The following is a 12,637-nucleotide window of genomic DNA, read 5'->3' as shown; positions in this document are numbered from 1 at the left end:
CCGGGATAGAGCCGGCAGGAACTCCGGTGAGGGAACCGGGATAGAGCCGGCAGGAACTCCGGTGAGGGAACCGGGGAAGGGTTGGCAGAGACACCAGCGAGGGCGTCGGGAAAGAAGCCCACAAGGGCAAGAGGGCCCACAACGCGCAGTCCTCGGGCTGGGGACGAGGAGCAGAAGGTCCGCGACCAAAGGTGGCGTTGGCCAGGGTGTAGGGGAGGTCGGAGCCCCGTGAGAACCCGCCCAGGGGCGCTTTCCCAGCCGAGCCCTCGATCAGCGAGTTCTGGGGATCTGCCACCAACTCCCGGGGCACCCTCCGGGGACCTTCCAGCGAGACCGGGGCAGATCCGGTTAGCCACCCGCGCAAGAGTTGCCCGAGAGCGCCTTCTTGAGCAGAGACGGGCACACCTGACATTAGGGAATGTCTCCCCAGTGTCAGGCTCCCTGTACCCCAGACCTTTAAAAAGTGTGTGTGCAGCTAGGCTAAACATAAAGTTTTTAAGGGTCCTTGCATGCCAGTACCCCAGGATCAGGAAATATCTCCCCAATCCCAGGGTCCATATACACCAGGGATATCAGAAAACCATGTATGCAACCCAGCTGCATATGCAGTTTTCAAAGGGCTCAGTGGATAGGAACCCTAGAATCAGGGTGAGGATCCTTGATCCTGGGGTCCCATCCCATCAGGACTTGTAAAAACAACTGTGAAGTCCAGCTGGACTGCACACACAGTTTTTATTCATCAGGGCACATGTCATTTTACTCATCAGGCCACAGGATCGGGAAGCAGTTCCCCAATCCCAGGTCCCCATGTGCCAGGACCTGTAAAAACTGGTGCACAGCCCTACTGGGCTGCATACACAATTGTTACTCATCACAACCCACTAGGATCCTGGGGTTTCCCTGTGCCATAATGTGTAAAAACCTCACAGGTTAATGTCCCCAGTGGGGAAAGTCCTTCAACTCCCCCCACTGAAAGCCTCTGATACCCTGTGCCCAGAGCCAGGGTCTTAACAATCAGTGGGTCCAGATCCCTGTTCAGTCCCCAGCACCAGCTGACAATCAGCTGATCATTAGGTACCTGGCTTTTAACTTACTTGTGCAGGGGAGTCTGGAATAATGATCCCAGGCTCCTCCTGCACTGGAAAATAAGGGACAATTGGGATCTAATCCCTGATCCCAAAATTGTGCGTCCTGCCATGTACGTGTGGCATGGCAGGTGGCATGGCATGATTGTTGGGATCGCAGATCAGATCCCACCATGCCTTTAAATGAAAGTCTCTTCCCAAGCTTTGGGATCTAGGGAGATGTAAAACATCTAAGACCTGAGAAAAGGACAGAAATGGAGTGAGCTAAGAGAAACTGCTGAGGGTGGGTGAGTGAAAAGCTGACAGTCTGTCTGCTTTCCAGAGCAACAAGGAGACACAGATGCTGTGAGCAAGAGTTAACTGGGATGAGGAAAACTTGCAAAGATTTAATAGCCAGGCCTGCAAGCCTTTTATTGTTTTCATTTTTTGTGCTAAATGGTTTGTACCATTTGCAGAAATAAAAAACGAATCCTTTGTTATGAGGATTCTAGCTATGTTACCATGAACACGGGCTATCACGAGTCCATGAAGAGAAACTCAGTCACACTTCAACCCCATTTGGATCTGATGAAGTACCCATCGGTGATATATAACAGCTGTAGGTTGGGTCCTGGACAAAGAACGAGAAAATTACAGAATCCCATCACAGGCGAGGTAAAAACCAGCTGCCCGAAGAGGTGCACTTGGTGACACGCTAAGAAGCCCAGTAACTCTGAGACTTCAGTTTCCTTAATGTTATGGACTGGAAAACCTGAATTAAGCCTGAATAAGTATTACATGACTTCAGGTTACATAATTTAAAATGGCACTTTTCAATCAATAAAAAGCATTAAAGTCCACTATGATGCTTTCCTTCCCATTAAAACAAATGATGTATTCCTACATGCTTACAAAGCTTTACTGACAGAGCAAACACCAGAGGTAGAGGCATATAAAGCTTTGTGTCACCTGGCTGAACAAATACAACCAAGCAGGACTGAAGCCATCTTGGCTTAGAGTTTGCCTGCATTGTTGATTCCAGGAATTAGTTCAAGAGTGTTTAACCAGCTTTCAGAGCAGTCTCTGTAAAGGGGAAAAGTAGATATGAACACTGTCAGAGCCCAACTTAAATAGAGCTTCATGCAGATAGACATTAATGCTTGCTTAAAACCCCCCTGAAGCCAATGAGATTATGTACCAGATAAAAGTCTACCCATGTGATTCCCTTTATAAGATCAGATATCCAGTTAGCTACTGCTACTTGTGCTAGAGGTGGTTTTGACCCCCAGCCAGCCCTGGGATAATATCAGGCGGAGAGATGCATTTGCCTCTACACACTGTTCTTTGCATTGAGTTTGAAACTGAGCCCTGTGCCCTTAGGGACCTATACACAAACTTCTGTAGAGCACAATGGCTCATTTTGATATTTGTTGAGGAGGCAGACAGCAACAGAAGTGCCTCCAGACAACACTGGCTATAGCTCTTGTCTTCAGAAGGTTGATTTGAAAAGATAATAAACCAGTGTGTACAGGGGAAAGATGCATCCAGTAGGTGCCATCAAAAAATTCTGATTTACCAATAGTTCAACTCATACCGACATCTGACAGACTGCAGGAAATCCTTCTAGGAATGTGTTGAGGATTTCATGCTATCTCAGATGCTGCTGCTCCTGTGAAATTTGAACTTCTTGGTGATTTTTCATGTCTCCTTATGAAAATGTCCTATAAAATTAGATAACAATTAAACCAAATGGTTTCTACATTAAATAGGGACTCTGGTCTGGAAACCTACACAAGCTAATAGAAATTGCTGCTGTTTTTAGCAATGTTTAAAAAACAGGGTGAAAATGTTGAATTAAGTTTTAAAGCATAGTCCCCAAAGTTCCCATTTTCTGTTATATTCTATAGAACGCTTCTCCCCAAGAGTTGCACCGTTCTTGTTCCTCTTCCTGATGACTGCACATAGGGAAACTCACTACCATACGTTCACCTTGTTTTTTAAGAAAGAGAAGACAGTCTAACAGCTGAACATGTCAGAGATTTCCTGTGTTGTTTCAAGTAAATCATTCATCTTTCTGGGCCTCAGTTTTCTCATCTTTAAATGTTATTTTATTATTATCGTATTATTTTATAATAAGCTATCATAGTTTGGATGCTTTGGCCTTATCTTGACAGGCAAATCATTTATTGTTTCCAAACATGTAAGTTCAATTCAGTTAATTGACACGTCCTGTCAAGGTGCAGGCTAACACACCTGAAGCCATCAGCATGTTTTTTTTCTCAAAAGCCCGTGGTGGCAGGGGGAAGGCATCATATAAAATGCAGCCACTAAAACACCAACAAGTAGTATGGTTTCAAATATGTTAACCTGTGTCTTGACATGGCTTTTCAATTGTGTTAAACAAACTGGACTGAATTGACACAACTGAAAAAACTGCCTTGTCCAGAGAGAGTCCTTTGGGGCTGAGGAGGAAGGAAACAACTACCACTCTAGGTACAGATACAATTAGAAAATATCTATTTAGAAGATGTCAGGTTTGTGTTCTCAGGGTGTTCAGGGACAGGTTGTGGATACAACTTCCCCTGCATACCTTCTGGATCAGCTGCTGCCCAACTTTGCTTTTCCATGTCTTCCTTTCTTGTCTCGCAGGCTTTGATGGTGGGCATAAAGCACTGTCATTCTTCTCAATCTCTTGTCCTTCCACAATCATCTGGAAATTGCTGCCTCCACATCTTGTATACTGCGCCCCCATAAGTCCTCCTTTCTCCTGTGTCTTCTTAACTTCCCACTCTGAAAGTAACAATTCAGGTAAAGATATGCCTTTGTTCAAAAGACATCAAGTGAGTAATTAAACAGGCAGAGACAGCAACAGGCAACATACGCAAGCTGCTTGTGGATAGTGGCTGCTGACAATGTGATGCTAAGAGGCAAGATAATTTAGGATTGTTTTATTCTCCTTGGAAACCTCCCTCATTCTCATTCCTGTTGCTACAACAACTCAAAACCCCAGGGCAACAAAATTCATGCAGTCTACAACACAGGGAGGATTTAAGGTTGAATGATTCAGATGTGGCTCCAAGTCAGTGATGTTACACCTACTTGGTACTTGGTTGTAAACAAAATCAGGATCTGATGCTTGCAGTGTGATAGCACGTCTGAAGAATTTCTCAGCAACGGGAACTGTGGGCACTATGATTCTTCTGTCATCTATGTGTGTGGATATCAAGAGCAATTCATGAGTTAAACCAGTGTACACTATGCAACAAGGGTCACGATGGCAAAGCTGTTGAGGTGTCTTGCAATAGCAGTAGAGGAATGAAGTGTGTTCCAGAATTAGTCTGCCCAGGTGTAATTGGGTCCCTGGTTATTCAGAGTGGAGAGGCAGAGGCAGCTGGATACGATGCTAGCTAGCCACATCACTCCCTTGGGTACCATTGCCTACAGAAATCAGCATGCTCTAGTCATACTAGTATCCTGATAGGCTTCTTGGTTTGAGCAGCTCTTGACCCACATAATACAAGAATCAGCCTCTCCAAATCAATGACATGGTTCTGATATAATGGTTCTCTGATATAAACAAAAAGCCATGCTAATTTCAAGTTCCTTTGAAAATAATGTTTTTAACGTTTCTAAGTGAGCATCATGAACAACAGAGAGAAGACAGAATTAAAAGCAAGAATATGGAACAGTCTGTGATTAAAAATACACATTTTAAACACAGACTGTTTAAAGAGACAAGGCACCCTGTCCACCTCAAGTGTTCTGAATGTTGATATATGAACACTTCACAATGCAACTAACATACCATATCAGTCATGCCCAAATACTGGAGTGAATAGAGAAGTTTATATACTGCCCTGAGAGCACAACATAAGAAACGGCAACTTATGTTTCCAAGCCATTAATGGATCAGGTCCCAGTGACAAAAGGGCTTTTGCATCATTTATGAACTGTCCAGACAATCCATGCTCTTCTCTCCTATAAGGAAGATCTCTGTGCCCTCAACAAAGCATGAGAGTCAGAGATAAGAGATTCTTAACAGAGGGTTTCTGGCTGTGGAAATGAATTTCCAGAGATTAAGTTAATCCACATTGTGGTCAACGTCAAGCCACCTAGGCCATGCTGAAAGAACTTCTTTGGTTAAACTTTTCCAGATTGCAGGTTAAAACAAGCCCCCTGTACTTCTTCCCAGAAAGTCCCAAACTGAGACAAGTGTCATCATAGTAGCCTGAGGAATTGATCAGCTTTGCTAATATGTGTTTACTGGTCCTGGTGCTCAGATTTATGTCTGTTAGCATCTAACTAGTATCTAATTTGAACTGGATCAAAATATCTAGGAGCAAGGGCTGGAATTCAGGTCTCCCATTTCACAGGTGAGGTCCCTAACCGTTAGGCTACAGACTCAGGCTTCCTCTTACTTCCTCTCCTGCTAGCACCATGACTGGCATGTTTCCACGGGAGAAGTGGAGGATGCCATCACCAAGATTAGCCTGGTAGCTTGAGAGATGAAAGATGTGGTGTTGAATCCCCCTGAGGTTGAGGTGCCGGGTCTACCAGTTCCTGGGATGGAAAGTGCTGTAGCTGCTAAATTATTATACAGCACCACCATCACCAATCAGTTAGGTACTTACCCTCAGTACAGAGAGGCACCTGAGCTCTAGAGAGTGCTGGGAGTTCAAATGCATCCCTTTGCTTAGTGTTTCCTATTACTTAACTCCAAGCAGCTCCTTATTCATGAGGATAAGTTTTCTGAACTGTCCTTTGGAGGCACTGAGCTCTCCCAACCCTATTTCTTTTGACTCACCGCCCTGGGGCCAGGTGCCTGTTTTTAGGCACTGCAACAACTAATTGAACAAGCTTCAGGGTCCAGTCTGGATTTTTGCCCTATGTCTTTGGTGTTTTTGCTACTCTTCTGACATGTTCAGGGGTGTGAAAGCTATCTCTGCACCAGGTTATGAAGGAAATCAGCTGTGTGTATGTGCTGCCATTCCTTCTAAGCAATGTTCAGCAACATGACTTTCACATTCTAAACTCTACTTTCACACAGCACACTTTTACTGTGTCTTCAAATAAAAGCAGACAGAGCGTTTAATAATGTTTTGCCAAATGGTAAAGGAACTGATAGAAATTCAAAGTATAAATATTTACACTTTGCCTAGTTTTTATACAGATAAATATAATCAACACGGGTCTTGCAGATTGTATTATAAGTGCGTTATAAGTGTAAAGTGTGGAGGTTAAAATGCTTTAGGGCCTTTTGTGGAAATTCATAAAGAAACAATTTTCCGGCTCCTGTGAAAAATGAGAAACATGCAAAAAGTATTTGAAGAAGTCATGGTTGAGCCAGTTTTACTAAAACAGAAATCAACCAGTAGCCAATCTAGCACTAGTACTAAAACTCAAATGGACAGCTCTCTTGACACTTCAAGCCTCTGAACAGAAGTTTCAAAGTCTTCTTGCTTTGCATTGAAGCAGAAATCTTCCATTGATCCATAAGTGGCTGTTAGACTTTCTTCGAGCTTTCTTTTAACCAGGAAACTTCTTTGCTTTCTCTGACTTCAAGTTTCTCTGATATTTTTTTCCTTGCACAAAGATGAAGATATGGACTTCTGGACCTGTGTTTGTAGTCATTCTTTCCTATCCTTATTTTTTTTAAAGGGAGCTATAACTGACTGAGTCAGTGGAACAATGCAGGCAATAAAACCCTAGACAAAGGTCTCCTGCTTCTTTTACTTACACTAGATATAAATGGTGCAGCCCAAGTGATTCCACCAGTAGTGCAACGAGATGGATGAGTCAGGCCGAAAGTGCATGATAATGGGTCTCTTTTTAAAACTGCCTTGCACAGTCTCATTTATACCCATGCAAAGTTTGTGTGATTGGATCAATTTAGGTTGTGGTAATACCACAGAGGGTGTGTCTACATGAGACGCTTAATGCCCATTGGATTAATTCTACTACACATTAGCACAACTGGCAAAAACCATGCTAATGCACTAGTGCACAGTAGACTTAGTCTAATGAGCATTAAGTGTTACAAAAAAGCGTTTGTTTGCACTAATGCACAGTGGCGCTAATTACAGGGCATTAAGTTAGGGACCTGTTATTACCAAGTTAGTACCTGTTATTACGTCAGTGGGGTAGGTGGCTTTTCATTGGTGTCATTGAGAGCAGAAACTGGCCAGAATACATAGAACGCTACCTAGTAGTATTAAATGATAATGGTTTGTTTGTTTGTTTGTGTATTTAGTATTTATTAGATGCATATCAGGCTCCACACTCCCTTTGCACTGATGTAAAGCAGTAAAGAATGGGTTTTAGTTTGAGAGAACATGATAGTGGAAGAAGCTACGAGAGGCAGCTGGACAGATACTACATGTCCCATTTATTTACTAAAGCTTTTCCACTATAATTCAAGTATACAATGATAAAGGGAGGGAAGTGGGGGAGGAATATGTATGAGATATGGGTAAAAAACAGGATCCTCTGTAGAACTCATTGGGGACATCAGAAAGGAAGTCTAATTTCTATGTACACAGTGTGGAAATTAAGGTAATGTAACACTAGATAATCCAGAAGAGGACAGCATGAAGAGTGATTTAGTAACAGTTTGCATCTAAACTGAAAAAAGACAGCTGCCCCAATAGCAGCTAGGAGATAGGCATCATGCTCAAAGGTACAGAAAACAATGGCAATTCCTTTCAGTATAGTGTGCATGCCAGGTAACAGCTGCTGTCCTGTTTTCACACTAACTAGAAAGCACCGTATGATTTGCTAAATGGTAACAGTTTTCCTGCCTGCCACTGTTTCTATACGTTCTAAATATGGCCACCTAATTATATTTTATGATTAATGATTCAAACATGAATAAATTTATCTTCAAAACATCTTGGTATGTTATGTATCATTACCTCTACTTTGCAGAAAGGGGAAAGGAGGACTCAGAGACTGTTTCCAGTGCTTGTGATTTTATATGTGGTGGGGTTTTTTGTTTAAAGTACCAGTTCCTGGAGTGAGGTGATTAATAACCTCTGCTTTCACTAAGGAAACTAGGTGGGAAATCAGTTTCTTTTCCTAATGGGACTGACAACATACACCCTGAAATGCTCAAAAAACAAAAATTAAGTAAAAAGGCCCCAAATCTGTTTTCTAATATTTCATAGTTATTGGGCAATTTGTTTTTATTTATGATACTTACTTTTATTTTTTAATGGTTGGGTTGGACAGTATAGCAGAGATTGAATAACTTGTTCAAGGATCTGGGAAAAATTATGGAATGAACCTAGGAGCCTGTGTGTCAGTCCAGTGCCAGAATTACTTCTCATTGTCCTTGGTCACACCACTGTGGTAGCTCAAGGAAGTGACACCACCAAAGTTCATAATAAAAGAATTCAAGACAAATATCTAAATAAGCCTAGGAATTTGAAGAGCTGCTATATACTCAGCCCCTTGGGATTTTCAGTTTATTCTGGGGAACTATAAATAATAACTATATGGATAATCAATTATTAGGGCCTGTAAAATGATACAATATTCAGTACTTCCTTGCCAACAGGTAGTTTGCCCAACATAGCAGCATATTGCTGTTACTGACAGCTGTCAATCCTTCTCTGACCAGAATCAGATGCTCTGATACCTCTGCATGCTGTCTGGGGAGATAGCACTTAGGTGCAATCCTATATCTAAGTGACATTTTCAGAAGAGGACATTGAACCCTCTTCTGTTTCAGGAATCTGCAGGGGTAAAAGGAAGGACCCGTTCCCCTTCCCCTTCCCCATCCTATCAGCAGTCCTCAAGCCCTTTGTTTCCTCATAAATCTACACTAATCAATACACCAGTGATTCTCAACCAGAGTGCCAGGCATCCCGGGGTACCCTGAGATTACAGAATTTTAGAATCATAGAAAATGGGGGTTGGAAGGGACCTCAGGAGGTCATCTAGTCCACCCCCCTGCTCAAAGCAGGACCATCCCCAACTAGATCATCCCAACCAAGGCTTTGTCGAGCTGGGCCTTAAAAACCTCCAATGATGGAGACTCCACAACATCTCTATTTAACCCGTTCCAGCACTTCACCACCTTCTTAGTGAGAAAGTTTTTCCTAATATCCAACATAAACTTCCCTTGCTGCAACTTGAGGCCATTCCTCCTTGTTCTGTCAGCTGCCACCACTGAGAACTGTCTACGTCCATCCTCTTTGGAACCACCCTTCAGGTAGGTGAAGTCTGCTATCAAATCACCCTTCAGTCGTCTCTTCTGCAGACTAAATAAGCCCAGTTCCATCAGCTTCTTCTCATAAGTCAGGTGCCCCAGCCCCTTAACTATTTTTGTTGCCCTCCGCTGGACTCTCTCCAACTTGTCCACATCCTTTCTGTATTGGGGGGCCCAAAACTAGACACAGTACCACAGACGTGGCCCCACCCCTGCAGAATAGAGGGGATAATTACTTCCCTCGATCTGCTGGCAGTTCCCCTACTAATGCAGCCCAGCATGCTGTTAGCCTCTTGGCAACAAGGACACACTGTTGGGTCATATTCCGCTTATTGTCCACTGAAACCCCCTGCTCCTTTTCTGCAGAACTGCTGCTTAGCCAGTCAGCCCCCAGCCTGTACCAGTGCAGGGGGATTCTTCCATCCTAAATGCAGGACTTTGCACTTGTTCTTATTGAACCTCATGAGATTTATTTTGGCCCAAACCTCCAGTTCATATAAGTCATTCTGACTCCTAGCCCTACCTTCCAGCGTATCTACTACTCCCCCCACACCCAGCTTGGTGTTATCTGCAGACTTGCTAAGGGTGCGCTCTATGCCATCTTCCAGGTCATTAATGAAGATATTGAACAAAACTGGCCCCAGGACTGACCCCTAGGGCACTCCACTTGGTACCTGCTGCCAACTCAACATCTGGCCATTGATCACTACCTGTTGAGCCCAATGACCCAGCCAGCTTTCTATCCACCTTACAGTCCATTCATCTAACCCATACTTCCTTAACATGCTTGTTAATTTTGAAGATTTTTGAAGAGTGATTTGAGATGGGAAGGGATAAGCAGGTGAGAAGAGATAAGTGCAGGCTCACCCTCATCCCTGCCTGGCCACTGCCCTGTCCCCTCTTCCCACCCCTCCATAAGAAGGTAAGCATTGTAATAAATAAATTCATTTTTGAAATGGGGTGGTGCTCAATGACAGAAGTTATGGAGGGGACCTGAAGTCAAAAGAGGGGTGCCTCGAATCTAAAAGGTTGAGAACCGCTGAAATATGTGATAGCATCAAGTTGGCTAAGGATTTAAGGAAAAAAATCTTGCTGGATTAGGAGGTGAGGTGGTCAGAACCCTTCTCCCCTATACAATAGGTCTCATGCCCCTGTGACGAGACTTACAACCGACTGAGACCCTTGATCTGTTGCACATGCCACTGGCATTTTAGTAAATGTTAAAAGATTGTAATTAGTTACATAGGTTTGTTGAGATTAAAGGGGATACAGGAACCCACACATGGTGGCTGCATAGAACACAGAGCGTACTGGCGCAATGTAAGGCATGCAGCTGGTCATATCGCCTATATTAGCCTGAGGTAAAGTGGAGGGAAAGCAAGTATGGCAATGCATTGCTATCAAGAGAATACAGGACCCAGCACATAGTAGGGAGTTGTAAATTGGCAAGATATATTCAGATACAGAATGTAAGAACTGCCACTTATTGGGTCCGACCATATGTCCATCTTGCCCTGTTTTGTCTGTCACACAGAGCCAAGTTGGCCATGTAGCAGACCAGGAACAAGGCTCTGGCCTTGTTCCAGGAACCTAGGCAGATGTGAGACTGCCTTTCTCTCACTCCTTTGCTCACATCTCTGAGCAGAGTTTCACTGGCGGGCATCCACAGGCTCACTCAAATCATTCCAGGGGCAGTGGGCACCGGCCATTGTGCTCTGCTCTGCATCTTCTTCCTGATCCCTTGTTATTAACCTGTGACTTTACTCCCTTCCATTTTTTTCCTCCCCTCCCCATATTTAGTTGTTATATCATGAGCAGCCTCCCTGATTAAGGGAAGCTTATATTGTTTTCTTGTGGGTGTCAGCCCAGTTTTTTTGGCAGAGCAAATAGGCCTGTCATGGTGCCAGACAGCAGATGCTGAAAGGGAGAGCAAATGGGGTATGAGCAGGGTTTCTTCCACTGTTCCTCTCTCCCTTGCAGCCTCCAGCATTTCCTCTCTCCCAGCAGCCGTGTCACTGGGATGCGGGGGTTAGTCAGGGCATGGAGTGGGTTAAAGACAAACTGGGGTGCTGGCAGGGCAAAAGAGAGCTTGTTGCAGGGAGGGAAACCTTCCTGGGGGCAGCTGCTGTCATAGGATTATGAGGAATGAAGCTGCCTGGAGCTGGGAGCTGGACTTGCCTAGCCCAAGCTCTGCTTTCCTTTGATCCCACCTAGGCCCTGCCAGGGTGGGAACCTCAAATCCCAGCCTGAACTCCCCTGGCGACAGCCTGACCCACTCAGACATGGCTCGGGCAGGCCCCGCTCAAGCAGGAGCAGAGGACGTGCGCCGGTAGCAGAGCCGCATTAGGTTCTTGACTGACTCACGGATTTGGAATTGATTTGGCAGATTTGACATGAAACAGGAAAATTTTTCTTTTAAAAAAACAAACAAACCCCAAAAGTCAGGTAACACTGCTGAAAAGTGATTTGGGTTTTGCATGCACTGCATCAATTCACTGCCTCAAAAATGATCCTGCATTTTGCAGCCAGGGCTCACGGTAGAGGGGTGGCCAACCTGTGTCTCCGGAGCCACATGCAGCTCTTCAGAAGTGAATACGCGTCTCCTTGAATCTTTTTGCACAAGCCCACCGTGCCCAGCTTCCAAACGGAAGATTCAAGGAGATGCATATTCACTTCTGAAGAGCTGCATGTGGCTCTGGAGCCGCAGGTTGGCCACCCCTAGCAGAGGTGGTATCTTTTATTAGACCAGCAAGATTTTGCAAAAAAACCATTCTTTACTTGCAAGCGTTCAGGCACAAACCCCCTTCATGAATCAGGCACAGCAGAAAAGATTGGCAATGTTCTCCTGGGTAGAAATGGAAGTTCGTGTTTCATAGATCACAGAGGAGTCGATCGATGAAAAGGATCGGGAACGCCGCGTGCCCCGGAGGCGGGGGGCACAGCGAGCTCCCACAGGCGGTGGTGCTGTTGGTGGTGGGAGCATTGTGGCGATGGCAGGTGGGGACTTGCTGCAGGCAGCCGCAGCGCTGTCGGCGGTGGGGCGAGGAGTGGCGCCCAGTGGTTGGCGACCACCTGTAGACACCGCCGGCAGCGATGGTGGGGGGCGGTGGTGATCGTGGACCACCTGCACATACCGCTGGCAGCGACGGGGGGCGACCGCTCACAGGGGCCTTTTGGCCGGGGGGCGCACATGCACCCCCTACACTTCGCCATTGGAAAGGATACCTGACCAGTGAAGAAACCTGGCTGCCCAGAGGAGCTTTCCAGCTATCGACTCCTCTGTGATCTGTGAACTTGCATTTCTACCCAGGGGGACGGGCTTTCCTTGCAAGTAAGGGGGGGGGGGGGGGGGAAAACTCGGTGG

The sequence above is a fragment of the Alligator sinensis genome, unplaced genomic scaffold (genome assembly GCF_000455745.1).
Source record: "Alligator sinensis unplaced genomic scaffold, ASM45574v1 scaffold851_1, whole genome shotgun sequence".
Classification (NCBI taxonomy): Eukaryota; Metazoa; Chordata; order Crocodylia; family Alligatoridae; genus Alligator; species Alligator sinensis.
This window is presented reverse-complemented; position numbering follows the sequence as displayed.